Below are 12,479 nucleotides of genomic sequence, written 5' to 3' on the forward strand. Positions count from 1 at the left end.
CAGGGATTCTATGCACGGACAAAACAACCTGAGTGCCCTCTACTCATCTATAGTGTGATGCTGATACAGTCCATGGCAAAGGGACTGCAGGGAAAAAGCAGTGATATAATGTCTATCAAACAGCTAGATGAATTATAGTTCGGTCTTGATGAAGGATAGTTGGAGGAAAGGCAGGCAAGGGGCCAAGGAGCCCCTGCCCTAAGAGGGAATCACCCTTCAAAGGATTTTACATCACCCTGAAAGGAGCCTTCCATCCTTTACCACTGGAGAGATGACAAAAACCTGATTAGATGACAGGTTCATGGAAGATTAATCATATTAAAACAGCCCACCCACAAACCCATAAAAACCCCTAGACTTAGAAACTCTGGTGGCAACTCTTTTGAGCTCCCTCCCTCTTTGGAAGCTTTATACTATCACTTTGCTACCGCTCAATAAACCTTGCTTTGCTGCTCACCACTCTGTATAGTCTACTTCTTCATTCTTCAAAGCTGCATGACCAAGAACCAGAGGCACTCAGAAAAGAAATCCTGGAACAATCTTATTATTAAATAGTCTTAATACATGTTCATTAAAATGAGTGTTTATGTTTGTTTTCTCAAAGTCAATTTAAAATCTATGTTCATGGAAGTAAAGGGAAATAATGGAGAAGGACAGAGCTTTTCCAAATCCAGAAAAACTATCCAGTTTTAAAAATAACACTGAACCCATTTTGTTCAGTGGGTAGAGTATTTCAGTTTTGCAAGATGAATTTTAGATGGCTGCTGCACAATAATAGGAATATAATTAACACTACTAATCAGTACATTTAAAAATAGCTAAGGTGGTAGATTTATATTTTTGTAACCACAATTCAGATAAATAAATAAAAGGCAGTTCAGTGAGTAATACATCAGAGCTATGACTCTAGTAGCCTCAAAGAACATCTCAAAACTCAATTTCTGAATAGAGGTTTATGGTGATCAGTCAGGTATGGCAATTGAATGCCAATTTTTAAATAGCAAATAAAATTTACTCCTAAGAAATGTTAGCTACAGATACGTTTATTGTTAGGCATAAAAATATTTCTATCACAGAAGGTAATCTTTCACAATGTTTAGTAGCCACGTGAGTGAAGTTTAGTAAGTCAAATACATAGACCATGAATTTTGTGGGAAGACGAAACTAGATAGCACATGAAATCCTAAACTATTCAAGTGAACTAGTATTTAACTTAATTTATGAAACATTCACCTGGTAGTGCCTTGTTAATAACAGCTATAATGTTAATTTAACAAAATTTCTTCAACATATATTGAATTAATTTTTCTGATCAAAATGCAATTACAATTTTGCCATCTGAACTTGGCACTGATTCTGATGGAACACATTAAAACCGGGAAATCTAATTCTTACACCACTGAGAAAGTAACAGTAGGATTGTTTATGATGATATGAAATAATTACAAAATGATCCTGGGCATAAAAATAATTTTAGAATAAAACACAGCTTGATTTCAAGGGACTGATAAGAATAGAGGGGTGGAGTCCGTGGAAATTGGACACTGTAATAAATAGTGGTGAAAGAATGATAACTCAAGAAGATGGAAAGTTAAATACAAAATATCATATTATCATATCTATTCAGATTACACAGTCCTATCAACAACTTGATTTTGAGGTAATATTCTAAAAATATGTTAGTGTGGAATCACTAAATTGTGCACCAGAAACTAATATTATACTGTATGTTAACCAACTGGAACTTAAATAAAAACTTTTTTTTTTAAAAGCCAGAGATACTATTGCTAACCTATGTGAAAATGTTACATTTTATGAAATGAAAACAAATTGTATGATTAACTTTATTAAGGGTAATTAATGCAATAAGATAACCTAAATTACAATAGATTTCTATAGCATAAGATCCTATTTACAATTCCAACATTTGTTTTAGAATTAGATTTAATGCTTTAATCTCTAAATCTATAGCAACAAGATGCTTGTAGATTTAGGAGAATCATTCTATAGTTTTCAAGTGTGAAAAACAGCAATTAAACTATCAGTTTTAATCTTCATATATTGATTTTAAATCATATTATATTTCTTTCCTTCTACATGTTTTTTGAAAAACATACTTTTACAGTATACTTTTCTGGTCCCAAATTACTTTTTTTATAAAGAAAATTAGACAAACTAAAGATAAGATTACTTCCAGGAAGGGGATTATAAACTCAGAGAAAAATAATTATATTATGCATAGTATTATCTGATTTAGTAAGTGACAAAAGTCGAGTCAGCAAATTATTGGCTCCAGATTATTACTGCATTTTATAATGATGTAAGAGATAAGGACAGTTTGCAATTTAGTTTAAATTTAATTTAATTCCTGCATTTCCCAGGAGGATTATATGTGTTAAATATTTAAGTAAATTTTTCATTAACATTTTAAAGTAAATTCATAGTTGTTCTCAGAAACCTAGTAATGTAGAATTAATTCTGAAAACATCTCAGAGATAGCTTGCTATAAAGACATTCTCCATGAAAGTAGATCATTAGTGATTATATGATGCTATTTATTTTATGAATAAAATACTAACAGCAATTAATGAATTAAAATCTGTGTTTTTAATGTTTGGCAGCTAGCTCATTAAACACTATTAATTCAAAAAACCTTCCCAGTCTCTTATGGATCATATCTCAAAATGCTTCAAAGAAGTACATTCTCTACCTTTAGAAATATTATGTCATATCAGAACTGACCCTAAATCCAGAGCATAAAGAGAAGAGTAACAAAAGAAGAGCTGCAAAAGTGATAAAATTGTCCTTCCCTGTTGCTACATTATTGCTAACCACAGAAGCACACAATAGTCTAACTCCTGATTTTTATGAAAAAATATCCTTGTTCTTAAAAGTTCCACTTGACCTTCATGATGAGGTTCAGAGATTAAAAGTACACGTTATGAATATGGAAAGAAACAGTTACTATGAGGAGAATAAGTTCCAGGAATAAAATGGGGGAAATGCCAGGTGGAGAGCTCAAAATAGACATCATGCTGTTTTTCTAAGGAAGATGGCATAAGCTCTGTGTCACTCTCATCTTAGGGTAAGCTTTATGGCTATTTCTCATTCCATAGCCACTCTCAGGATGACATGTTCAGGGGACTTCTTTGAATCCAGAGGATGCCTAAAGCTTCATGACTGAAAAATCTCTATGCACGATCATCACCTTATTTTGGTGAGTCATGATGACAAATGCTGGGCATTGACTTCCTATATATCTTTGAAGGCTTTATTCATACCTGGTTTCCTTTTACTAGTAATTCTTTATAATCCCCCTACATTCAATATAATTTTCAATGTATTATATCTGAATAGCTTAAAGTGTATCTATCACTATGCTTGGCACACAGGAAATAAAATGCTCATTAGCTGTAGCTGTAATTATTACTGAGCTTCCATTACATGTACTAATTGATCTGAGTTTGCTAGTAGGCACCTTATAGGAGTTATTTACACAATAATATGATTTGGCAGATGTTTAGGTTCTAATTATCAAGTCATGAATGAAGTACACTTACACTCCTATCATATTCCTTTAATGTACGATGAAGAATTTAATGTGCATTTTTTCCTTCAGAATAACAATTCCCACCTCACTTCACTTGTACATTGTATTCATTGTCCTAAAAATTAGTTTTAAAAAAAGTTAAAGAATAGACAAATAAAAATGCTATGCACTAGTAGTTGTAGAATGTAATGATAGATTAGGGTATACATTGTACTGGAGAAGTGAATTCTTAGTAATTGTCACAATTTTGGTGACCACAGACCACTCCTCTGTCCCACTAATAAGTGGTAAAATATTTTCAGTGGTGTAAAAAGGGAGGTAGATAGACATTTTTTAATTCCATGCACTTCTTTCTGCCTCTCGGATGGAGTGAATTCACTAAGGTCTTCAGAATTTTAGGTATTTGCTGCATGACGACTCAATGCTTAAAGGACAGGTGCAGTTCAATATTTATTTGAGAAAGGTAGGTGCAATATCTATTTGAAGAACATTTATTTGAAAAAGGTGGAATGCAATATTTTGGGGGTAATATGTTAAATTTAGACTTTGATTTAATAATATCAGTGTATATCTCATCCTAGTTGTAGAAATTTGCTTTTGTCAAATGTGCTATTGAACTCTTAGCCTGCTGCCAATAAAAGCCGTCTAAGTGAATTCTACATGAACAGGTGCAGCCTTTTTACTAAAATAACAACATCTAGATATACACTGATTTATTAATCCATCAATGACACTTGAATGCAAAATAAATTTAATTCCAAATTATCCAAAATTAACGTAATTTGAAAGAATTTTTAAAATTAATTTTCAAGACTATGATCCAAATATTTCTAAAAACTGTTCCTGGGTCATTAATTGGTTCTTTCCTTCTCTTGGCACATTAAAGATAGAAACTAACAACAAAAAAGTTAATAGTTGCCTCTGTGTTTGTGAGTAGGAGGTGCGTGGGGGAGACGATACCCTACTGTAGTAAAATCAGATAAATCTAAAGTGAAATCCTGGTTTTGGCATTTATCTTCTGCGAGACCTGGGAACATCAGTTGACCTCTTGAAATCTTAATTTTATCTGCAATATTGTTGTGAGATTAATGGAGTATATTCGCTATTCATTTTAGTTAATGTAGAAATTAGCTAGCTGATATATTATCCAGAATCAGATAGCAAAAATGCCAAACAGTATAATTTAGTGCGCAAAATATGCTAGTCATCATGGGCTCACTGTTGTAGAATTACAGCAATGGAAAGGTTGTTGCATATTAAATCTTCATTTTCATCATCTCACATACTGAAAATTTTAGTAAAATCATTCTGATTTAGTTATTTTTTTTTTTTTACTCCATCTGCTCCAATATGTTAGGTGTTTGCCTGTTTTTCTACATTCATCATGTATAATGTTAGAAAGTAAGAGAAAACTCAGTGTGAGATTAAATTAGCAAAAATGGAATAGTTCAACATTATTGTGCTGAATTTAGCTGATATTGTTATAAAAAGGAACTATATTGATTAACATAAGAACTCTGTAGCAGAGGAGAAGGTTATACAGATTATATGGATCTTTTATTATAACTTATTCTATAACATGATCAGTGACGTCTTCCACTTTTGCACTGACTATATAAACACTTTCTAATAGCATCAGGTTACCTTTTGTATCTAATTTCTCCAAAATAAAAAATAAGCACTAACCTATTATTTTTTGTCTTTAACATTCTAAATTATAGTGTTTTTTAAATAGAATAAGTATATGCTTGATTGTTGTTGTAAAATATTTAAATTATTTCATTCAATAAAGAAACAATTCAAAACTTTTCTATCAATTTCAAATATATCTATGGACAAAGGTTCATTGGAATAATGACACTTGAAAACTCATGCACCCTTCTTTAGATAAAAATTGGTGAGATGACAAGGGTTCATACCATTCATTATTTCTCATATTGTTAGGTATTTTTATGGGTTTCCTCTACTCCACTGTATATCCTCTATTCCATTGTAAGATTCTCTAATAATCCAGGAAATGGTCTTTGGATCACTTGGCAACCTTTCTCTTAAACTCAGTGCCAGAAGTTTTTCTTTCCTGTTCATCATGGCATCCTTTATATAGTGTAGCATATTTTATTCTATATTGAAATTATCCATTTTTTGATATGTTTCTCCCAGTAGACTGGAAGATCCTTGAAGGCAAGTGCTGTATCTTGCCTATGGTTGTATCATCCATGCCTAAATGCTATATGATTTCTTAAAAGAATGAAAGAATGTGCATGGCAGAAACTATATAACATCATTCTTCGCAGCCTTCATTCTACTTGGGAGTGTATACTCACTGGATGTTAGTGTATTGATTGTCCTTCCCCTACTTTCAACTTCATGCCAAAGTCAATGTCTTGCCTCACCTAGACTTTCCTTTTCCTTCAGTTTTTTAATCTAATTAAAATTGTGAAAATTGTGAGTGGCGCACCTGGATGACTAGTGGTTGAGCTTCTGCCTTTGGCTCATGTGTAATCCCAGGGCCCTGGGATTGAGTCTTACATCAGGCTCCCCACAGGGAGCCTGCTTCTTCCTCTGCCTGTGTCTCTGCCTCTCTCTGTCTCTCTCATGAATAAGCAAATACAGTCTTAAAAGAAAGAAAATTATGAGTTTGTTAATGGAGACAAGTGTTAATGAAAGTCAAATCAGGTACTGATTCTGCCATCCGTTTAGCTGTGGAACTTTCAAGTGAAGACATTAATCTTAATCTTGCTGAGTTTAGTTTCCTCAGTTGTTAAATATGGATAATAATACTTTTATTTTTTAATGCAGATGAAAAGGTATAATTGTAAGAATGTTTTAAAAGAATAAATAACTTGATAGAATGATGGTTGTTCAACTTTAGTGTTCATAAGAATCACTTAGAGGTTATTGTAAAAATGCTGATGGCCGGACCCCAATTTTAGTTTCTGATTCAGAATTCTGAGACCTGAGTGCTTGAATTTTTTCCAAGTTCCCATAAACTGCCGATGCTGCCAATGAAAGGACCACACTTTGAGAACCACGGGGAGGATTATTATTCCTTAATGATTAAACCATTTTGTTTGTTCCTACACTCATATTATAATCCTTTAATATTCAAATATTTTAGTCATTCTACTCTCCTTGCTGAATTGTTCTTTTTTTATGTCAATATTTAGTAGTTTGAAACTTATGAAAAATAAGGTAAAATTTCCTACCTATATATTTTAATATAGTAAAATGATAAACTGTTTGATCAGCTATGGTATTATACCATCAAAATGAAAAAAAAATGCTTTCAGGAAAACTTTTTCAATGGTATACATATTGAATTATGATATAAATCCATGGGTCATAAAATATAGTTCCAACTTGCAGAAAGTTAGCAAACTTGAATAACAATTAATTCCCAATTGTACTAAGTTCTTAAGAAAAGTAGGTTTGGATCATGAATTTAAACAATTTGATACATTAATCTACTTGGCCCACTCTACTAATTGGAATGCATGCTTGCAGCATACTATGTGACAGACTTAGTGAAAGATTATTTCTTTGCCAGGGCATATTCAATATTCAATTATTTTCTTGTTAATAATTTATCCTGCATAATAGAGAAAACACTGTAAATAACCATCTGTCTCCAGGAGCAGCTTTTATATTTACAAATAGACGCAGCGCAGAATCTCAGCAAGAGGCATGTTGAAGGAAAGGACATTCCAGGTTAACTGCTTAAATAAAGGAATTTGCCAGACTTCCATCTCTAAACTAGTTGCTATTCTTACCTCCTACTCTGCATAAAACAATGACAACCCAAGATTGGTCTTTATGGGGAAAAGATATTTTGGTAGAAAAATGAAAGGTTTTAGGGTATATAAGTACATACATATTTTCCACAAGAACAAATTTTATTAATAGCATAAATTCCTAGCCACCCAATGAGATGTTGGAATTTTCAAAATGTAGGCCATCCCCTGCAGAAAGAAGAGAACCGCTCCAGGGGTCAGCTACAACAACCATTAAAGTTAACCAGAAAAAAGCAGAGCTGTGCGGAGTCAACATGTTAGTCTCTGGGAGATGATGAGTATGCATTACAGTCCTGACTGAGAAAGGAGTTAAAGCAAGGATGACAGGAGATGAAATATATGTAGCTTTTGGGAATAATGAAATAAATTATTCATATCATTGGCTTTTATTTATTTATTCCTATCTTGTCCTGAAAAGTATTTTAGGGATGTTTGGCAGCAAATGTTGAAATAGCTCCTAATACTGACTTTAGCTTATTAATTTTGACATTATTGAGGCAGCAAATTACCCAGATCATGGTTTACAGTCAGAATAAGTTATACAGAAGATGCGGAATCTCTAGAAGTTCCGTAATCACTACTTGACCAAAATTAATTGGAATAATTATCAGGAGGAAGACAGAATTTAACAAGTTTTAGGCATGAGTTTTATATGACTTTTATAACTAAATTTAAAATAATAATTTATGTTAAAAGCCCTTTCTTTTTTTTAAAAAAAAATGCTTATTTATTCATGAGAGGCACATAGAAAGGCAGAGACACAGGCAGAGGGAGAAGCAGGCTCCCTGTAGGGAGCCTGATGTGGGACTCGATCCCAGGACCCTGCAAGCACAACCTGAGCCAAAGGCAGATGCTCAACCATTGAACCTCCCAGGTGCCCCCTTAAAATCCCTTTCTGGGAAACACTTTATTAGACTTATTTAAATTTTCTGGACTAGTTCTCTAGATTGGAGAATTGTCATGCCTTTGAGATGTCCTTAAGATCTTAATCATCTTTGAATTATTTTTATTCATACGTTATTGCTAATTTAGCTATTGTCTGATATTAATAGAAGAGAAGTATAAAAGCCTAAGCTATAGGAATGTATAGAGGGAAATTTCAAAGATCTAATTATTAAAAGTTTAAGAAACCAAACACATTTTGAGAGCCAGGAAATCAGTCCCAGCCAGAAAGTATCTTTTTTTCTCCTAAACACTGAACTGCTATTTGAATAATCTTTGAATTTCATGTTTTATTACTCTTATTTTTCAACTAAGTGCTTAAAATATGACCTTATGTGATTCCATTAATGTGTTTACTAGGATAAATTTTGGGGAAAGTATGTGCAGGTGATTTAGCCTGTAAATCATTTTGCTGATCTGGTCAACAGCAACCAAATTTTAGTGAGCGGAAAAGCATCAAGATTGGGAATAATGTCAATGTTGCTTGTCTTCCAGACCTGACACCTGAAAAAGAAATGGTGGCTATAACGTCTCTTGTATTTGTGATTAATGCCATTTGTTTTGTTTGCCCTTTACCTATGACTTTGAAGTTCCCACTAATGTTCAGAGCCTTTTCCCCTACTCTTTACATCTGGACTTTGCCATATGACTTGGTTGGCCAAGGCTGATAGAATGTTATTGGACTTGACAAAGAGGCTTCAAGAAGCACTTGGCAACTTTTACTTTTCTCTTGTACTTTCACCATCATCATTGGAAAAAGCTTAGGCAAACCTCCCATAGGACAGCAAACCACAAGAGAAGAGTTGAACATCCCAGCTAAGAGTGTCCTAGACCAGCCAGCCCCTTGCCAACCCACCAGCAACCTGTGGACAAGTGAAGGACAGTTGAGATCCATTGAGATTAAGGAGAAATAATATATGCTTTTGTCTTAAAACAATAAATTTCGAGTGGTTTGTTATGCAGTTATTTGCAAATCAAATCCTTTTTAATTTCTGTCTCCAGCCCACATTTCAGTAAGGACTGAGTCCTACTGATGCCATTCTTCCACAAGTAGTCAGAATCCTTGATTCTGGATGACTTCCTAGCTAGGAAAAAAAAGTATAATTTCTAGACTATAAAAGGCCCAAATATAAGGAATGATGTCATCAACTTATTTGTAATTGCTTCTGAGTATCTACATAGACATTTAGTTGGTACATTTGATTTCAGTACCATGGTTTAAATATTTGAGGGGGAAAAAAAAAACATTTACCCGACCTTTATCCTCCTTATTTTTAATCAGATATTATAAGCAAAATGAACTAATGTATGGGCATCTACACCGATTACATACTTAACGATTACAAAAGTAGTTGGCTTCTCTTCTTTTTGATGTTTGAAGTCAAAAGCGTATGAAGAAATATTGTCTGGTCTGCTCTCAGGGTGAGAAATCCTCTGTAATTGTTCTGGTTTTGGTAATACTAAAACTTTACCACATGTATGAAGACATTTTTAATATATTAGTAGGCAATAATTCAATTTCACATATTGATATCCTTGCCTCTCATGTCTTCAAAATATATCCATAATGCAACTGTTGGTTTCTGACATATTGACCAGCTTGCCTTTCTGCAGAATGCTCTAAGTTTTATTGATTCACTTTGCTCATTCTGCTCCCTATGGAAAACTTCTCCTCATCCTTTGAAACCTATTTCAAATGCCTCTTCCTTTGGACACTCTGGCTTAGTGCCTCAGGGCTGAAACATGCCCTCTTCTGATCTCCACATTTTATTAGTATAGCACTCATTTTAATGCAATTCTTATGCATATACCCATGTCATCCACACATGGTTAACTATCTAGCAGGAATCATCTTCTACTCATATATATCTTTTGCATAGTATTAGAATAATTTTGGCACTTAAAAAAAAGATTTTATATATTTATTCATGAGAGACACACAGAGAGAGAGAGAGGCAGAGACATAGGCAGAGAGTGAAGCAGCCTCCCCTCTGGGAGCCTGATATGGGACTCAATCCCAGGATCCCAGGATCATGACCTGAGTTGAAGGCAGATATTCAACCACTGAGCCACCCAGGTACCCCTAAATTTGGTACTTAATATTTTAAAAATTGTCATTGTGAAAATCTATTTCATTGTAATGGAAATAATGTTTCTATAGGGAGATTCTTAGTATATATAGTACATTCTAAAGAGAATATTTATTTTTAAATATTACCAGAGTTATTTGTATTGCTCTGATTTTTGCTACTGAATAACTACTTCTTAAACTGTTAATCAAATATTCCATTCCAATGGTTTACATTTGTTGTTCTAAAGCAAAAGATTGAACCTAACATTTTTTTGTCTTCCTTTTTAAATCTTTCTCTTGTCTATGTTTATTATTACCTATTTGATTTTGTTTATATACTATATTTATTCAAAAATAAGTTTAAAAGTGAACTTACTACAATAAAATATTGCCATGCCCATGTGGGAAAATTAGTATTCCAGGAAAATAAATCTCATAATAATGGAGTATTCATTATTTTAATGGATACTTCAGTGAATACTTCAATTTCAGCATTTTGCTAATGACCTCTATGCCCTAAGCTTATCTGAAGAGCTTTCACTTTTTGAGTTAAGACTAAACATAGATTACCTCCCAGTGAGATAAATTCCCCCCAGGACAATATGAATGAGCAAAAATAGTTCACAACAATGGAAATCTTTTAAAATGCAGATGTTTGTGATTATCAAGGGTTTCCGTAGCATATTTCATGTTAAAAATAAAAGGAAAAACATTTGACATTATCCATCAACACTAAGTGAAAGTCTTTTTGTCAAGGAAATGGTTCTCAGCAAATAACTAAAAATTGAATAATATGGTTTTGAACATGGTTTTGAACATCCATTTGGTCCAAATAAATGGTATTTCACCCTGGTTGCACCTTAGAAGTATCTGGGGAGCTTTCAACAACATAATCCAAGGCCTTATCTCCAAAAATTGCTATTTAATTGATTTGGGGCATTGTCCCCCTGGGCATTTTATAGACAGAAGACACAACAGGTGCTGTAAGGACCTGGAGAAAAAGAAACACTTGTGCACTGTTGGTGGAAGCGCAAACTGGTGCAGCTACCCTGGAAAAGGAAAACACTTTCCTTTAAAAGTTATATATAGAACTACCTTATGATCCAGCAATTGCACTATTGGGTATTTATCCAAATAATACAGAACACTAATTCAAAGGGATACACACACCCCTATGTTTACAGCAGCATTATTTACAATAACTGAGATATGGAGGCAGCCCCAGTGTCCCTTGATTGGTAAATGGATAAAGATGATGTGGTATATACATACAAAGGAATACTATTTAGCCATAAAAAAGAATGAAACCTTGCCATTTGCAAGATATGGATGAAGCTAAAAAGTATACTGTTAAACGAAATAAGTCAGTCACAGAAAGACAAGTGCCTTACGATTTCACTCATATATAGGATTTAAGAAGCAAAACAAACAAAAGAAAAACATAAGAGAGAAAGACACAAATCAAGAAGAAGACAGTTATAGAGAACTGATGGATACCAGAGTGGAGATGGGTGGGGGGATGGGTTAAATAGGTGATGAGCACTGGGTGATGTATATAAGTGTTGAGTTGCTATATTGTATGCCTGCAACTAATATAACACATGGTGTGTTCTAAGTGAAAACAAAATAAAAACCTTTGAAAACTTCAAAAAAATATGAAAAAATATAGTCTTTATAATCACTTCAAAAAAGCTAAAGTTGATATGAAATCATATTACAGTCTTCTATTTTTAAACTTATTATAAATCTTGTATTCTTTTAAAGTCAATATTGATGCATTGTTTCTATTACTACGTATAAAATTTTCTTATAGGAACGCCTGAGTGGCTCAGCAGTTGAGCATCTGCCTTTGGTTCAGGGCGTGATCCCAGGATCTGGGATCAAGTCCCACTTCGGGCTCCTTGCACAGAGCCTGCTTCTCCCTCTGCCTGTGCCTCTGCCTTTCTCTCTCTGTGTCTCTCATGAATAAATAAATAAAACATTAAAAAAATGCCTTATAAAATAATCTCTCAGAAATGAGTATCAGTAAAAAATAATAATTAAAATAATAATGTTTCTCTAGAGGGTAAACCTACTAATTGGTTTTTCTAAATTATCTTTGTTCATGTTCATTAAATTTATTGAT

At 33.3% G+C, this 12,479-nt stretch overlaps 1 protein-coding gene and 1 long non-coding RNA gene across 12 annotated transcripts in view; one reads left to right on the forward strand and one right to left on the reverse strand.

The window, feature by feature from the left end:
- The window catches only part of SPAG16 (sperm associated antigen 16), a 911,935-nt gene that overhangs the window by 159,681 nt on the left and 739,775 nt on the right, over nucleotides 1-12,479 (reverse strand). The window lies entirely within an intron of this gene.
- The window catches only part of LOC144305922 (uncharacterized), a 188,600-nt gene continuing 179,078 nt past the window's right edge, over nucleotides 2,958-12,479 (forward strand). For all 3 annotated transcript variants that reach the window (XR_013372951.1, XR_013372949.1, XR_013372950.1), the window contains exon 1: nucleotides 2,958-3,217. This is a non-coding gene — a long non-coding RNA (uncharacterized LOC144305922). The remainder of the gene's footprint in view (nucleotides 3,218-12,479) is intronic.

Source organism: Canis aureus, chromosome 36 (assembly GCF_053574225.1).
Source record: "Canis aureus isolate CA01 chromosome 36, VMU_Caureus_v.1.0, whole genome shotgun sequence".
NCBI classification, from domain to species: domain Eukaryota; kingdom Metazoa; phylum Chordata; class Mammalia; order Carnivora; family Canidae; genus Canis; species Canis aureus.